Source organism: Paroedura picta, chromosome 3 (assembly GCF_049243985.1).
Source record: "Paroedura picta isolate Pp20150507F chromosome 3, Ppicta_v3.0, whole genome shotgun sequence".
In the NCBI taxonomy this organism is placed as follows: Eukaryota; Metazoa; Chordata; class Lepidosauria; order Squamata; family Gekkonidae; genus Paroedura; species Paroedura picta.
The window spans coordinates 101,825,400-101,843,234 of record NC_135371.1 but is presented as its reverse complement, the minus strand read 5'-3'; the positions used below and the strand labels follow the sequence as shown (position 1 = coordinate 101,843,234).

The 17,835-nt window shown below is 43.8% G+C and overlaps 1 long non-coding RNA gene across 1 annotated transcript; it reads left to right on the top strand.

Annotated features, from left to right (window-relative positions):
* The first annotated feature begins 2,842 nt into the window (after positions 1-2,842).
* On the top strand, positions 2,843-6,700 carry LOC143831276 (uncharacterized). Its single transcript, XR_013228783.1, has 3 exons — positions 2,843-2,895; positions 3,061-3,148; positions 6,624-6,700. It is a non-coding gene; the product is annotated as an uncharacterized LOC143831276 (long non-coding RNA).
* The last annotated feature ends 11,135 nt before the right edge of the window (positions 6,701-17,835 follow it).

The window sequence follows — 17,835 nt, the reverse complement described above, 5'->3', positions numbered from 1 at the left end:
GAACATCATTCTTAGCCAAGAAGGCCATAAAGGGCTGGGGTAGGCAGACACCAGGGGTGGCTGATGCCAGGCGGCCCATCATGTCTTCAATTTTGGGTTCTATGTTTAAGCACATAACTGGGGTTTGTTTTTCCAAGTTTGAAATGGTACTATTCAAGGCTGCATTCAGCTTGGCATTCCATGGAGCCTTTAGAGCTGGGGAGCTGATTTCGCCTGCCCGCACGCCTCAGGTTTCACGGGCCTTGGCGGTTTCAGATCTTGAAATAATCAATGGTGGGGTTGTATGCAGCCTGAGGAGTTCAAAATGTGACCAGCAGGGCACAAGCTCATGGATAGTGATGTCCGCAATCGAAGGTTCTACTATTTGCCCGTTACGTTGCATGCTACGTTATCTTAATGTACAGTCTAAGGTGCCTGGCCAACTATTTATTCATGGAGACGGGACATGCTTGTCTCGCTTCCAGTTCACATCAGTCATGCGATCTTGTTTGATGTGCATTGGGCTACAGGCTGACCGGGTTACGGGTCGCATTCCTTCAGAATTGGGGCTACCCTGGAAGGACATATGTTGGGCAACTCTTCATAACAAATCAAACAGTTGGGGAGATGGAGGTCTGGGGCGTATAAGTGTTATATTTGCCCTATACTGTGTGATCAACATGTGGCTTTTGCAGGTCTCTCTCCACCAAGGCCAACAGTTATGATCCTAGGCCACAGCATTCCATTTTCGGCTGGTCGATATGCAGCAAATTCGGGATGGGGGACCCACCTTGGACTGGATGCGGCATGCCAAATCATCTGGTCAGGACATCGTGGACTGTGTTGGAAAGATCTGCTGCGTGTAGTGTCTGACAAAGTTTTCCGTTATGGAGCTCCCGAATTTTTGGTGCTGCATATGGGAGAAAATGACTTACCTGCTATGTCCAGACGTCATCTTGGTGTTAGCTTCAAGGTTGACTTACCTTTTCTCCATCAGCATCTCCCAAGAACAAAATTGCTATGGTCCGACATGCTTGATAGGCTCGCATGGTGCTCAGCTGTCCGCCCTGAGAGGGTGAACTGGGCTAAGCACAAAGCTAATAAGTTGGCTCGTAAAATTATTGTTGAGTTGGGAGGGGGGATGTTATATGTCATCCAGAATTTCATTTAGGTTGCCACCCCTGTTCCGTAAAGATGGAGTTTATTTGTCAGAATGGGGGTGCAATTTATGGTTATTTGATGTGCGGGCAGGGTTGTGTGAAAATTTGTTTTCTGAGGGTTGGCGAGAACGGGGCAGTTGTGCTCCCGTTCAGTGGCGGTATCCATCCGGTAGGGAACCTGTTGGTAGGGAGTCCCATCTGCGTACGGGACTCCTGACTAAAGAGGGTCTCCTTACTGAGACCAGCCACTCAGAAGGCACCGCCTACCCGGCTGGGAGGTTAGGGGCCTGTGGCGAGGCAGTTGGGGAAGCCAATGGAGGCGGACACCCTTTGGTCTCCTAAAGGTTGCTTCCCTGCGGGAATACCTTATGACGTGGTGTGACCCGCCCTCCCGGCTGGGAGTGAGGCGCGGACCCCGAGCGTAACGAGGAACATGTGATCTGAGCAGCCGGACAGCTGGATGGTATTCAGGTTCCTCTACCGGGTCGTGTGGTGCCAACCCTCCGTTGAGGGGAGGTAGCAATAAAGGCTGCGGCCATTTTACTGCCAGCAGGAGTAGTGTCTTCCTTATTAGTCGCCGTCTGATAGTCAATGAAAAGGACGTGACTCACCGCGGCCGCCTTTTGACGCAGCGGCGGCTCGAGGAAAAGCAACGGTATCCTGCTGGGGCTGTGGCCATTTTACTGCCAGCAGGAGCAGCGTCTTCCTTATTAGTCGCCGCCTTATAGTCAATTGGTTATTTAACCACAGACAGACACTTCTTTCAGGCATTTCCTTTTAAACTCTTCTTAGTTGTTTCAACAACAATTTACAGTTAGCTTGTGGCTAATTTCAACATCTTCTGTAGTAAAACATTCCCCAAGCATTAATTTCTTTATAAAGTAAAATGACATTTTCACCCTGGTTCACTATGAGCTGCAAGCTTGACTTTAAAATTAAATGTCACTCTGTAGGTTTTCTCTGAGGATTTTAATAAAGTAGACATTGGCACTGGCCTGATTCTTCCAAAGGAATGTGTGCCAACAACCCCAAAACTTTTCAGATACATCAAAATCAATTTGGCGAAATCTGAAAAAGTAAAGAGATATTCGTGCGATTCAGATATGGCTCCAATCGTTTCCTGTCAAATCCAAAACAACATGGATTTTTGTTTGTGTGCACATACCCCGTTGGAACCCTTGCTGTTAATTACAGGGCAGTTGGAGAACATCAATGCATAAGGTCACCAAGGGTTGGAAGGGTCTTGACAGCACTTAAGACACATGCACACCTTTCTCTGTGGACTCAAGGCAGCTAACAATATGACAGAGGGTAAAAAACAGAATAAAACCACAGTTGCTCAGTTAAATGACATATCAATCAATACATGCATCCTCTTTTGCAACCAACCAATGTCCTCTATAATTTTATGATTTTGATTCATATTTTAAAGCTGGGCACTCTGTTTCTGATTTTATTTATTACTTTAAATGCTGTTTTTATTTTTGTGTTGTTTGTATTGATTTCTACTTCTACTAATGGCCTAGAAGGATAAAGAAAAAACCCTGCCTTGTGTAACTCAAGTCATTTTTGTTTTAAGAATTTAATTGAACAGTTTAGGATTTAGGCCTAGGGAGCCAAAGGTCACTGAGTATAAGCAGTATGTTAAGTTGTTCACATTATGAGTTGCACAAGCCCCACCCCTCAGTCAGTCTGGCCCTGCAGCAGAAGAGAGGGCCCAGAGCTTGACTGAGCGAAACTGCTAATTCTTTTGCAGGTACTTGGTGGGCCTACAGCCAGAGGGAGGCTGCACCTTATAATTTCCCCTTTTCCATTGTATGGTGTTTCAGAGTAAGGCTTTCCCCCCCTCAGTCAGTCTGGCCTGCAGCAGGAGAGAGAAGGCCCGGAGCTTGGCTGAGGGAAACTGCTAATTCTTTTGCAGGCCCAAGCCAGGGAATGAACTCCTGAGCAGCAGCAGCAGCAAGTCAACTCCTGAAGCAGCAGATAAAAAGCAGCAGCCTCACACTTCTGTAAGTTCAAGTTTGGTTTTTCTCTTTTCCTGTGTTACTGGGCATTGCTTGTTCGGACTGGCTCTGTTCTGAGGGCCTTTTGGAAGGACACTGAAGATTTTGTTTCCAGTAATGATGCTATGCTCATAGCCATTGTGATTTTGTTATATAACTAGGTTTGCAGTTCTTGGGTTGATGATAAATATTGTTATATTGAAAACCAATGTCTGGAGTGTTTTTACTTCTGAAGCCATTTCCCATCTTGTTGAGCCATAAAGATGCTGTCATTTATTGATTTGAACCACCCCATTAGAAAGGTTTACATTTGCATGAAAGTCCAATATTAAATTCCTCCTGAATCAGGATTGCGAAAAAGGAAAAGAAAAGTAAAACTGGCAACCCTATCTGGACCTAGAAAACTGATGGGGGAGTAATGCCGTCAGTAGACACCACTGTCATCACAAACCAGTAAATATGTGAGATACAGCCTGTAAGCACTATGCACCTGTGAGGAATTAGGACAGTGGTTCTCAACCTTCCTAATGCTGCAACCTTTAATACAATTCATTATGCTGTGCTGACCCCCAACCGTAAAATTATGCAAGTGTTTTTTCACAGAAATTAAACGGAAACTGACCAATGGTGTCAAGAAGTGGTCCCCAACCCCCGGGCTGCGGCCCAGCGCCCGGCCGTGAAGGCCTTGGCGCCGGGCCGCGGCTCCCTCTTCCCACCCCACCCCCTGCAGTGAGAAGCTCGCCAGGCTGTGAGCAAATTGGCTGCCGAAGCCGATTAGCTTTCGGCCCGGCAAGCTTCTTGCTTCGGGGGGAAGGGGAAGAGAAGCTTGCCAGGCCGCAAGCTAATCGGCCGCTTTGGCGGCAGATTTGCTGGTGGCCTGGAGGGGCGGGGAGAGGGAGCCACGGCTGCCAGCATGCCGGCGGAGCAAACGCGCACACGCAGTTCTTCACATGCACGCATGTGCAGCGCTGCCGCGCGCGCATGTTTGCACCCCAACCGGACACAAACGCACACGAGCGGCAAGTCTGCACATGTGCGTTTGCGCTGGGGCTGCCACGCATGCGTGGAGCCCCAGGCCGCCCTCTCCCCTTACCCAGAAGCAGCGGGCCGCGGCAGCCAGAAGGTTGCCGACCACTTGTGTAAAGATCCATTGTTCATGATTGTACATAAAAATTTTTTCCGGGGTTTCTCAATTCAGCTGTACCTCTTTATCCACCATGCCGATTTCGCACTTTTCCACTGCTCCAGACAGACGAACACTCTATCTCAATCTACCCTGCAAGGCTGTTGTGTGGATGGCGCCCCCCACCCGGCCAAGCTGTTTGTCCTGCTGCGACCCCTGTGAAAGGGTCGTTCGACCCCCCAAAGGGGTCCCGATTCTCAGGTTGAGAATCACTGATTTAGAGGATCCTGAGGGAAAAGATTTTAAGAGGCATGCAGTGGGATTTCCAAACAGTTCCCCTTCTCCTTCTCCTACTGTTAGAAGAAACATTCCCCTCCTTCCTGTGACTCCTTCTGAGTTCCCAGCTTGTTTAGAAATGATATTGAATTCTATTTAAGGCCAAACAAGTAATGTCTAGAAAATAGGACCAAAAGTTTTCCATTTAAATGAACGTTAAAGCCAGTACTACTAGATTAACTAAAGCATTTTAGCTTGAATCATTCAGCTAAAGACTGATTTAGTCACTGAGAATTTTGATCTGTTCCTGACTGAGGGGCTTTCCGCACCGGGATCTTTGTAGCAAAATGGTTGCTGAATGAAAAATCGCCATTTAAAATAGTGGAATTCGTCGTTATGCATACCTGCCTTTGTAGTGGAATCCAGTTGCGTTTTGTAGCGTTTCCCACAGGCTTCCGTCTCGGCAAAAATCGCTAGAAAGGAAGTGCTCTTGCCAAGCTCGTCCCGCCCCTGGCCATCAAGCAGCCAATGGGCAGCCGTTAGCATGCTCCCAAACAGCCCCTTTCCCTTTAAGAAAGTTTAAAAAAAAAAAACACACTCATTGCAACAAATCTGTGTTGATTCGTTGCAACGGAGAGACCCATCCAGCTGCCCGATGTGTTTGAGCTGTCGTTTGATCGTTGCCACGCTCCCTCCGAGTGAAAAAAAAAAAATCCCCCCCCCCCTCTCACGGGCCCGATTTTCGTGTAAAAAATAAAGGGAAAATACATCAGCAAACGGGCTTCTCTGTTGTTTGTGTCCAAAGTGTTGTTTGTGCTTAGTGACTCTGGGGAGGGACTGAAGCCGGAAAAGCCTCTAAACAGAAAGAGGCTCGCTGGTGCGTTCATCCCCGCTCGCTCGGAGAAAAAAAAAATGGCGATCGCTTCGCCGGAAGATCAGAGGAGAGAGCCAGGGGGAGGGACTTTGTAGAAACCGCAACAATGTTAACGCACAGGTCTTTTTCGCTAGTGTTGCAGATTGGTTGCAGGAGTGTATCGCTTTCCGGAGGGTGAATCCACTTTTTGGGGATTTCCCTGAAAGCGCTACAAGGAAGCGCTTTTTGCGGATCGGTTTCAGGTGTGTGGCAGATTGTCAACGACGTTGTGCATAACGGCAAATCAATAGCGTTTTCAATTGGCAACCATTGTGCGATTTTGAAGGCGTGCGAAAAGCCCCTGAGAATTTGTCTGAGAATTTTGATCTACTTTAATTGCATCATAGAATAGAATACCATATTTAAAGATTTCAAGGCTCTCTCAAACTCAGTTGAATTAACAAATTATATCATGGGAGGGTCAGCTTAAGTGAAAACCATAAATCATTTTAGGAAAAAAATTGAAAGCTGTTATACAAGTGTTTTAGAAGAAACTGGTCACACAGCTAAACAAGATGTGCTGATAATCATAGGTGACTGGAATGTAGACGTATGAAACACAGCAGAAACAAATATAGTTGGAAAATTTGGCCTGGGAGCATAAAATGAAGCAGGAGGCTGACCCATAGGATTCTGTGAAGATAGCAATTTGCTCACTGTAAACACATTTCAGGCAACCAAATGATATACATGGATGTCACCTGCTGACCAATACAGAATTCAAATAGAATACATAATCAGAAATAGAAGATGGAGAAGCACTATTTTATCTGCTAAAAGAAAACCAGGAGCCTATTTTGGTACAGACTGTGAACTATTGAAAGTCAAAATAAAGCTGAAGGAAAATAAAGCATTGGACTTACCTGAAGGGCTCTTCTCTGCAGTGGGGCGAAGTCCTCCAACATTGGTTAGGTCATGCCTCCTCTTGTTCCAGTCAGGGCTAGGCAAATTAGTATGCCTTATCCGGATCTTGGAAGACTGACCCCTCTGGGTATACAGTAGCAAAGAAGCTCCACAATTGAGTTGCCAAAAACAAGCCTCAACATGTTTATTACCCTTGTAACATTACATGAACTATTTAGCATTTCAAACATCCTTTGACACTCAACCAAGCATTTAAGAACTACAGATGACAGAAGTGGTGATTTTTATTTTTTTTATATTTGTAGTTGGGAAGTCACACCTCTGTGATGTCACCTCTTGAGGTAAGTGGTAGAAAATTGCCATCAGAAAGGCAACCTTCCATGATAGAAAATTAAGGTCTACAGAGCCTAAAGGCTCAAAAGATTTTGTCAGTCAGTAAAACCTTGCAGCCAGCATGGAGTGTGCCCAGTTGGCCAGCAGGTAGGAGGCCAGTGAGAGCTGCACAGGTAACACAGAGCACACCCAGTTTGCCTTCCCTGCCATCCTCCAACATCTAGGTGGCTGGCCAGTGCAGAGTATGCCTGATTAGATTTCCCCACCCTCCCCCAATGGCCAGGAGGTTGGAGATAGTGACACAGCCAGTATGGAGTATGCTTGGAGGACCTTCCCCAGCCTTCCAGTGAGCAGGAAACCAGGGAGCATGTATTTATTATTTATTTTATTTATATACCGCCCTCCCAGAAGGCTCAGGGCAGTTTACATGAAACAGGAACAATACAAATCACTCAGTTTATAGTAATGTGGTAACAAGAGTAACAATAACAACAATATAGGGATAACAAATGAGCCTCTTGTGGCGCAAAGTGGTAAGGCAGTGACATGCTATCTGAAGCTCTGCCCATGAGGCTGGGAGTTCGATCCCAGCAGCCGGCTCAAGGTTGATTCAGCCTTCCATCCTTCCGAGGTCGGTAAAATGAGTACCCAGCTTGCTGGGGGGTAAACGGTAATGACTGGGGAAGGCACTGGCAAACCACACCGTATTGAGTCTGCCATGAAAACGCTGGAGGGCGTCACCCCAAGGGTCAGACATGAGTCAGTGCTTGCACAGGGGATACCTTTACCTTTAGGGATAACAATAAACATTGTCGAATGGTAGAATACTAGAGAACATTAATCAACTCGTACTGAAGCCCCAGTAGGTTGGGCAGATCTGTAATGATTGTTGTCTGAGGGAGGCTTGGGGGCCAATGGGAAGCAGTGGTTCAGATCAACCTCAACCAAATGCCTGGCGGAGAAGCTCCCATTTGTAGGCCCTGTGTAACTGTTCAAGTTCCATCAGGGCCCTGATCTCCTCTGGGAGTTCATTCCACCAGATGGGGTTCAGGATGGAGAAAGCTCTGGCCATGGTTGAGGTCAAGTGGGTTTCCTTGGGCCAGAGACCACCAGGAGGTTGGAGGTTGTAGACAAGGATCATAAGAGGACATATATAAGGCAAAGTAAGTTAGTGGCAATTTAGTTAACTGGGTCATAATATCCACATTTTGCCACATGATAATTCTTTTCTGAAACAGGACTGATTAGATGTTTTAGCAATATCTTACTGCATAATTTGAATATTATGACACAATTTACTAATTTGCCACTAATTTACCTTTTCTTTATATTTGTCCTCTTAAGATCCTTGTTCCATTTTGTCTAAGGAAGAGTGCATGCACTCGAAAGCTCATGCTTTGAACAAAACTTTGTTGGTCTTAAATGTACTACTGGAAACAAATTTTGTTGTGCTACTTCAGACCAACATGGCTACCCACTTGAATCTATATGTTCCATTGTTTCTATTTGACCAGAGCCACAGGGGCACTTCCTCTCACCATAAGTATTTTTCTTTTATCTCCCTTCAAGTACAGCTGAAGGAAGGGCATTGCAGCGAGCTAAAGTAAAATCCCTCTGGTGATTAGATAAATGTACCATGGGGAAGGTGAGAAGCCTAATGGGTTGTTAACTAATATGGGTTGTTAATAGATTCAGGTGGGTAGCTGTGCTGGTTTGAAGTAGCGTAACAAAATTTGATTCCAATAGCATCTTTATGTCCAACATTTTTTTTTAAATCCAAGGTTATAAGTTTTCATGTGCACAGCACACTTCTTCAATTCTGGAAAGTATATACGGAGATGAAATATAAGAATTTTAGTGTTGCATATATTGAACTGAAATAACAATGAAACATCCAGACAGAAATGTCAGACCAAAAAAGATAACTGTAGACGTGAAAATGATAGAAGAGAAAAGGTATGAATCCGAGAGGCAGATCTGGATGTCATCAATTTATAGAAAATATGGCCATGAGGTGACCCAGGACTACCAGTAAAGCATGGATAGTAAATTATGAAGAACAGATCCTTCAGGGATTGCCAAAACGGAAGGGATTACAGGGGGAAGAACCCTATCTAACTTTCATTGACCAGTAGGAAGAGAACCTGCTAATGACAAAGCCATGGTGGCCAGCTGGGTGATTTTCAGGTAGTCACTGTTTTCTTAGATTTATTCTCACAAAACAGTTCTATCTCAGCTCTCTCAGCCCCACCTACCTCACAGGGTGTCTGTTGTGGGGAGAAGAAGAGGAAGGTGTTTGGGACTCCTTCTGGTAGTGAAACGCAAGGGTATAAAAAGCAGCTCTTCTTCATGGCAAAAATGTCTGATAGGCACACACTATTCAATAGCTGTGTTAACCTGCAAGCCAGAACCTCACTAACTCTTTTTGCATGTCTAGCATCCAGGAAGAATGGCTGTCAAGCAGCTTTCCAAATGTGTGGCAAGTGTGATGATGGAGCTACATTTCCTCATGGTGGTAGAGTCTCTATTTCTTGCCTTGCGGGGGCTTCTGCATCAGTCGAGCTTATTCTACACAGGGTCATGTATAGCCAGGCTACAAAGTTAAATGAACTAAGCTGTGCAAACATAAGGCGACATGAAAATGAAAATGCTTAATACGACATAAATAGGCTTAAACACCAAAGAGCAAGACTTTTTCTAGAAGGCTAACTGAATGATTTTGCCCCTGTTTATTTATACAATTGGCTGCTGAGAGATATGCAGAGACAATATATCTGTGCAGGAGGAGGATGCAGGAAAATAGGAGTCCCATCTAAGGCAGCTATGCAAAGTAAAATTTCAGATGGGTAGCCATGTTAGGCTGCATTAAAACAAAATTCAAGTCTAGAAGCAGTTTAAAGAACAACAAAATTTAAGCTCATGTCAAACAGTCTGAGCTTTAACTCACAAAAGTTTATACACTGGAAGTTTTGTTGGTCTTTAAGATGATACTGGACTTGATTTTTGTTCTATAAACAATGCAGAAAGTAGATTTCAAGGTATAGGACAATCAAGTAAAAGCAAATATCCACAATAATCATTATTCTGTACAATCCCATTGCATTGTAAAAGTGCCTCCCTGTTTCATTCTACTACATTTCTAATCTCTATTGTTTTAAAAAAATGCTGTGCTGAACAGTTCTGTTCCCCACATTCCATGGGGTGACAAAAGAGTAAGAGTCTTCCTGAACTCTTCAGGCAGACTGTTCTACAAGGCAGGAGCCACCAATGAGAAAGTGTGGTCCCGCAAGGATCGACATTGGGGCTGGCACTATTTAATTAGTTCATAGATGATGTGGAACCTGCAGGGCAGGTATCAGTGCAGTGGCCATGTTGGCAGACCGCACAACAGTATTCAGGATGAGTTCCAGGAGGGTCTCCACAAACTGGGTGGATGGGTGGGTGAGTGAGTGACAATGGGCAAATGAAGTTCAATGTAGGTGAAGTCTTTTTAGTTTAGAAAAGTGATGACTGAGGTGTGGGCAGGGGACAAGTTAGAAATTTTTCAACTTTTTTTCCTCTCCCAAATTCTAGAGCTGTTGATGGACAGTAGATTCAGGATAGAGATAAGGAAATACTTTTTTAGCCTGTGAGTGATTAAAATATGAAATTCATAGCCAGAGGATGTAGTGATGGCCTAGGCATAGGCAGTTTTAAAAGAATATTAACAGATTCACAGACTTCAACATCAGTGGCTACTAGCCATGGGGACTAAAGGGAACATCGATATTCGCAAGCAGTAAATCTCTGAATATCAGTGCCAGGGGGGAACATCAGGGAAAGTCTCAGCCTCTATGTCTTGCTGCTGGACCTCCAGAAGAACTGGCTGGCCACAGGACTGATCAAGCAGGCTTCTTGTTATGTCCTTAATGCATTTGAACAGGCAGCTGACAATCTTACTCATTTGTATGGTGCCCCCTATAGAAAGCTTTCCTCACATGCATGAAGTTATTTCAGGGAAGCATAATGGAAGAGGCACTCCTGTACATATGTGGGTCCCAGGCTTTTAACGGCTTTGTATGTAATAACCAGAAACTTTAATTGAAATTGATAACTGACTAGTGGAGTGTCTACAGAATGGGTGCAACATCAGTGTTCCAACTAGTGCCATATAGTAGCTGTGCTGAGGTGTGCTTTCCAGGCCCCCCGGTAAGTGCCCCCTCTCCCCCACTCCCCAATCTCCCTCTCACCGTCGGGATGCTGATGGACCTTTCCAAAGCCCGTTCTTATGAAGCTAGTGTGATAATAAACGAATGCTGAAGTACTATTCATGCCATGCATGGCCAGTAATAATCCCTTTTCAAATCTTCCTTGGACTCAAATGATTACACCAACTATTGGTTAATCACTAATTTTCTTTATCTGACAAGATGTAAAAACCAGTAATACAGCTCAGCTTTAGCCACAATTAAATGACTATCTAGACCTATTTAAATCATGCTTTCTGCTATCATTTAACACTGAATCTGCCTTGGTCACAAATTATTCATCTATGCCAGGAAAACAGTAGGGGGAAAGTGACCCTGTTGGTTGCCTAGCAGGAGGGCATAAATATAGGCCGCAGAAGAAGAAAAAAACACCACACAAGAATGGTTTGAAATAAATAAGGCCACAGCTTTATCACAACTCCTAAAATGGAGTGTTGGTGTGGCACGGGGATGAATCCAACAAAAAAACAGTCAGCAGCCCTTGAATAACCCAAAGTCCCAGATGGCGCTCTGGAGAACCAGTCAAGGCTTCAGCTTACAGTGTGGAACTCCTTGCCATCTGAAAACCGTCCTGGGAAGGTAGCTTAATGGGGATCCAGTGGGTGTAATTCTCTGTCTCCCCAAACCATCTGGCAATGTGAGCCTGCTTACCCAGCTGGGTTGGCATTCCGCTCGCATACAAGCCAATATCTTAAGGAGACCCCCAAATAAGAGGGGGTACTGATTTGCAGACCTGTTTCCCCAAAAAAGATTCTCCCTATGCCATCCCACGACTGTGACAAAACAATAATGAACCATAACTTGAACCCTGAAACCACAATCATACAATAGTATGCTTAACAAAGAGGGAGAGAGGGTGGAAAGTGTCCTGCTGTGACCCCAGGGAGGAAAGAGGCCGAGTGCAAGTGCCTGGCCCCTTTTAAGGGCATCGGTGAAGCCCACTCCTCCCCCTGCCTAACAGAGGCGTTGCATGCCTCTGTATGCCTCTAAACAGTCTTGATATGATCAGCCATAGCATCTTTATGGACATCAGTGACACCATGATCTGGCAGTTCCATACCTACCTTGTGGGTAGGCCTGGATTCCATTTTCCACTGACCAATCCTAGCATAATTGCTTTCTCCATTGAGTTGGATCACATGATATGGCCAAAGTAAGTGAGCCAAAGTTTCATGATTTTGCCTACCAATGAAATATCAGACTTTATATGCTGCAGTATTTCCTTGTTTGTGACTTTTACTTACTGTCCATGGAACCCGCAGAAGCCTTCTCCAACATCAGAGTTCAAATGAATCAATTCTTCTCTTGTCAAATTTTTTCTTTGTCCATCTTTCACAGCCATAAGTGCCTATTGGAAATATGAGACATCTAACTAATCTAAAATTGGTAGTCAGGTTTATTTCCTTGCTTTTCCATGTTCGGTTCAAGCTTGTCAATACTGAGTGACCCAGAGAAATTTGACATTTTATTTCCATACTGTAATCTCCACTCACATCAATTTGTGATCCAAGAAAAATGAATTCTTGAAAGCACTGGATCTCTTCACCATCAATTGTTATTGTGACATGTCTGTTTTTTGCAGTGGTCGTTATTTTTGTCTTGATATGATCACGTAAAGCACAATTGTTCATATGGAATAATGGGAAGCATGATGGACCACAGTGAATAAGGGGAAGCACTATTGACCATGGGGAATAAGACAAATCATGCTTGCCCATAGGAGATAATGGGAAGCACGCTTACCCATAGGGAATTATGAAACCCAACCATCCATGCATTCTTGCCCTGAAGCAGTCACAGCCATCATTATTTTTGTCTTTTTAGTGTTTAGAACAGGCCAAATTTCTAACTTACTTCATTGATCTTTGTAACCAGCTGTTCTAGGCCTTCTGTAGTTACTGACAAGAGGGTAGTATCATCAGCATACCAAAGATTATTTATATTCCTTCCTCCGATCTTAATTCCAGTGTTTCATTCTTTGAGTTCAGTCTCTCTCATCATGTTCTCAGCATACAAGTTAAATATGAAGGGGGAACGAATACAACCTAAGGATCCCTGGCCCTAAAGAAGTCCGTCTGGTCTCGACCAGGGCCAGAGCATTCTCTGTTCTGGCCCCTACCTGGTGGAACGAGCTCCCAGAGGAGATCAGGGCCCTGACGGAGCTTAAACAGTTCCGCAGGGCCTGCAAAAAGGAGCTCCTCCACCAGGCATTTGGCCGAGACCAGATGTAATCTACAGTGACCAAGGGCCCCTGCTCCCCCCCACCCCCCCTCAGAATTCAATCAATAAGCCACCCCCCTCAGAATCCCATCAACAAGCCCTGGACCTGTTTGTGTTATGATTGTTTATTGTTATACTGTGTTGTGTTTGGTTGCAATTGTTGATTATTGGTGTACATGTTCTACAGACTGTTTTATGTATGGTTCTCTGTTATAATGTAAACCGCCCTGAGCCTCTGGGGAGGGCGGTATAAAAGTATGATAAATAAAATAAATGAATAAAATAAATAAACCTTGGCACACTCCTTTCTCTATTTGGCACCAGTCAGTGTCACCAAATGGTATATGTAGAACTTCTGTTCTACATGCATATAATTCTTCTGTATATTCCTGCCACCTGTTCTTGATGCTCTGTTGGTCAGTCAGTTCCTTCCCCTGTTTATCTTTGATAATGCTTTTGTGACCATCAAAAGGCTTTCGGAACCTCTTTGCTTGTGCAAAAGCATTTTTCATGTGTCCTTTTTTAAATCTTCTAACTGCTTGTCTTTCTGATTTCAATAAGCTTCATATTCTGTTCTTGCTGCCCTTTGAAAATCTGCATTTAATTTTCTTGTGTCTTCCCTCCTGCCTCCAGTTTTTGCTGCTTTTCTACATTCAGCTATTCTTATAGTTTCATCTGAGGGCCATTTTAATCTTTTTTTCTGGCTTCTTGTGTGGTATGTGTTTGACTGCTGTTTCAACAACAGTTGATTGGATATCTTGCCACAGTTCACTAGGCATCTTCTCTGTTGCGGCCAGTAGTTGAAATTGATTTTTCACCTCCACTGCATATGTGAATAGAATTTTATTTACATCGAACTTCCTTAACCCTGATGTTCTCTTGATGTTGCAGAGGTTTGTTTTGATTTTAACCAGTAAACAGTTCATGATCTGAACCATGATCAGCACCTGGATATATTTTGACAGCAAAGATTTAACTGTCAGCTGCATAAGATCATCAGCTGCATAAGATAGAGTCGATTTGGTTCCTGTGCCATCCATTTGGTGATGTCCAAGTGTATAGGTGACATTGATAGTGTTCATGATGCAAAACCAATTTTCATGACTGAATTGTGCCAGACAATTACCGGCATCATTCCTTTCTTCAAGTCCGAATTTGCCAATAATGTCTCTCTCTGCTTGTGTGCCAGCTTTTGCATTAAAGTCACCCATGATGTAAATGACATCCTTCTTTAGTACTTGTTTTAGAGGGTCTTGAATGGCGGTATAGAAGTCAGAGTGTATACTTATATAGCTGTGATATTTATTGGCTTGGCACGAAATCAAAGTGCTATGATTTGATCATTGATTGTCAAAAAACTTTCCACTACTCTAGAAAATATTTTGCTTACAATGATAGCTGTGCCATTCCTTCTTATGGAGTTGTGTCCTAAATAGTAGATGGTAAAATCCTCTGATTGAAAGAAACCATCATCTGTCCAGTGTAATTCACTGATGCCAAAGAGGTCAATGTTCAACCTGACAATTTCTCTTTTGACAATTTCCAATTTCCCTTGAGTCAGTCATTTAATATTCTAAGTTGCTATTCAGTGCATCTTCGTAAAGCTTAGACCCTTGTTTTCACCATTGGCAGCATCAGGTTCTGCTGGATTTGCCCCAAGCACATCATAAAATCCGGGACTACTTGCAGGTCCACTGGCTGGGTACCTTCTGGCCCGAGGGGTTCACCATTGGCCACTATATCGAAATCCTTTGAAAGCTGTAATATAGGATTTTCTTGGCAAAAATGTAGTTGCCAGTGGTGTCCTTAACCCTCCCATTGACCCAGGCTTGGAACTGGCTGTGTTCTCAGAAGCTGGCTGTGTTCTCAGAAGCTAATCAGGGTCAACCTTGGCTAGCGATGGAAGGATGACCTCCCAGGAATAACAGAGCCATGATGTAGAGACAGGCAGTGTTCACCTTTGAACATCTTTTGCCTTGCTGCCAGAAAATTCTAGGATTTCCTGGCTATACTACACCCATGCCATTTGATAATCAATAAACAGGACCATAATTCAGGACATTACAGTCTACAGAGATTGTTCCTGGTTTTCTCACTTTTTTTGCAATCAGATATGAGCTGTTCATTCCTTTCAGTGACAATATGCACAGCATCCAAGTTAAATCATGACCATGAGTCAAGTGGAAAAAGGGCATCGGCCCTGCCTTGTTTTCCAGCCATGTAATAATAAAATTCTTATTATTTATGTTGTGTTTCAGAGTGTTCAAAGCACTTTGTTTATGTTATAGTCTTTGCATTTAGTGCTGTAAATTGTATAATCCTCAAATTGCCCTTGAGAGGCAATTGAGAGAAAATTCTTTTCATATGTCTGCCTAGTGTTCACATCAAAGTCAAAATTAATACCAGGGTCTCCTGAGTAATAGCTCAAGCTCTGTGCCACTCTTCTGGTACACCAAGGAGAAGTCAATTTGTACCAAGAAAATATGGTGATGTAAACAGTTTAATATTGGAGGAAGAAACTCCATTTGGAAACTTAGATTTTGTTAATAAAAAGCTATTATGAGAGAATACCCAAACCTTCTGTTATGTATTTTCAGTGACATTAACAGCAGAAGTTATTGTAGATGTCAGTTACATTAAAAAAAAAAGAACTAGAAATTCCTGCTAAGCATGTAAGTGGACATTTCAGAAGGTTTTGAATTATAAATTTCCCTTTTTGCTGTAGATTTCTACCCGATTGCCCAGTATTCATTGATACTGAATTATGGGATGTTGTCACAAACCTCAGGCGAGAGCAACTGTGAAGTCCTTTCTCAAATCTCCAACATGGCCAATACCACGACTCGGGATTTAACAAAAAGTTAGTTTATTGAATAAAAGACATACAGATGGATCACCATGCCAGGGTCACATGTAGAACAGAGGAATTGACTGCAACAAAGCACTGAGGTCAGACCTAGGCTTTATAGATCTACTTGGCTCCCCCGCCCCTTCCCAGGAGTGCTGGAGCATCCTTTCGCATAGGGCAAGTGTTTGATCCTAGCCAGGTGCGAACACTGGAGAGAAGCAGGCTGGGAGTGGCTGACCATATGGCAGCATGGGAGATACACAAATCTACTAGTTTAACATTTCAAAGGGGCAGGGAAGGAGAGCACAGATTCCTGCTTCCAGGAGGAAAGGGGGGGGGTGAAAGGTATCCACAGTTCCTTGGAGGAACCTGGGGAGATCAGAGGGGAACATAAGGAGTTCCTGACATCACCCCACTGCTAAGAGCCTCCTCCCCCTCTTCACAGCGGCTTGGGATGGGGATTCGTAGGCATCAGGAAAGCCTTTCCAGGAGACAAAATACTGCAACCTCCAACAAAGATTTATTCAAGGAGTGAGATTTCATGTGCACGCACACTTCCTCAGACAATGAAGCCATTGGATTCTGTTGTGCTATTTCAGATCAACATGGCTATCCACTTGAATCGATCTTTAGGGTAAATACAAACCACAATTACTCATAGGAAATAATGGAAAACATGCTTGCCCATAAGAAATAATGAAAAACACAATTGCCCGTAGGAAATAATAGAAAGCACATTTGTCCATGGGAAATAATGGAAAGCATGACTGCCAATAGGAAATAATGGGAAGCTCAATTGCCCATAGGAAATTATTGAAAGCATGAGTACCCATAGGGAATAATGGGAAGCACGATTGCCCACAAAGAATAATGGGAAGATCATTTGTCCATAGGGAATAACAGAAAGAACATTTACCCATAGGAACTAATAGGAAATATGCTTGTCCATAGGGAATAATGGGAAAAACATTTGCCCATAGGAAATAATGGGAAGTACGCTTATCCACAGGGAATAATGGGAAGAACATGTGCACATAGGAAATAATGGGAAGTACACTGTTTCATAGGGAATAATGGGGAGAACATGTGCACATAGGAAATAATAGGAAGTATGCTTGTCCATAGGGAATAATGGGAAGAACATTTGCCCATAGGAAATAAAAGAAAGCACAATTGCCCAAACGAAATAAGGGAAGCAATGCTTGTCCTTAGGGAAAAACGTAAAGCACAATTGCTCATATGGAATAATGGGAAGCATGATGGACCACAGTGAATAATGGGAAGCACTATTGACCATGGGGAATAAGACAAATCATGCTTGCCCATAGGAAATAATGGGAAGCACGCTTACCCATAGGGAATTATGAAACCCAACCATCCATGCATTCTTGCCCTGAAGCAGTCACAGCAATCATGCTGAAGAATAGGGCATAAGGGCTAAGAAGGTTGCTCCGCACACACTCAAAATGGCCATATGTTTGCCGTTTCCAAAATTGCTACTTAAAGTAGCGAAAATTAGCCGTTCCGCACCACAGCGATTTTTGCGGAATTTTTCACTTTCACTTGCGGTATTATTGTTCCCCACAGGTTTCCGGTCTAGGTTGTCTCACCACAAAGGAGTTCCCTTTTTCGCGCTTCTGGCTTCCCATGGCCGTCAATCAAACAGTTCGGCCACCTTTTCCCTTCCCCCCAAAGCCGCAATCGGGGGGGTTCCTTTTTTAAAAAAAAAACCAACCCCGAAAACCATGTAGCAACAAATCCTCGAAAATTCATTGCTGCAGACGGACCAGGTTTCCAATGATTTCTATGAAAACCCACAGTTCACGCCCATAGTACACACCCACAGATTTGTTCTCCTTGTCTCGTGGC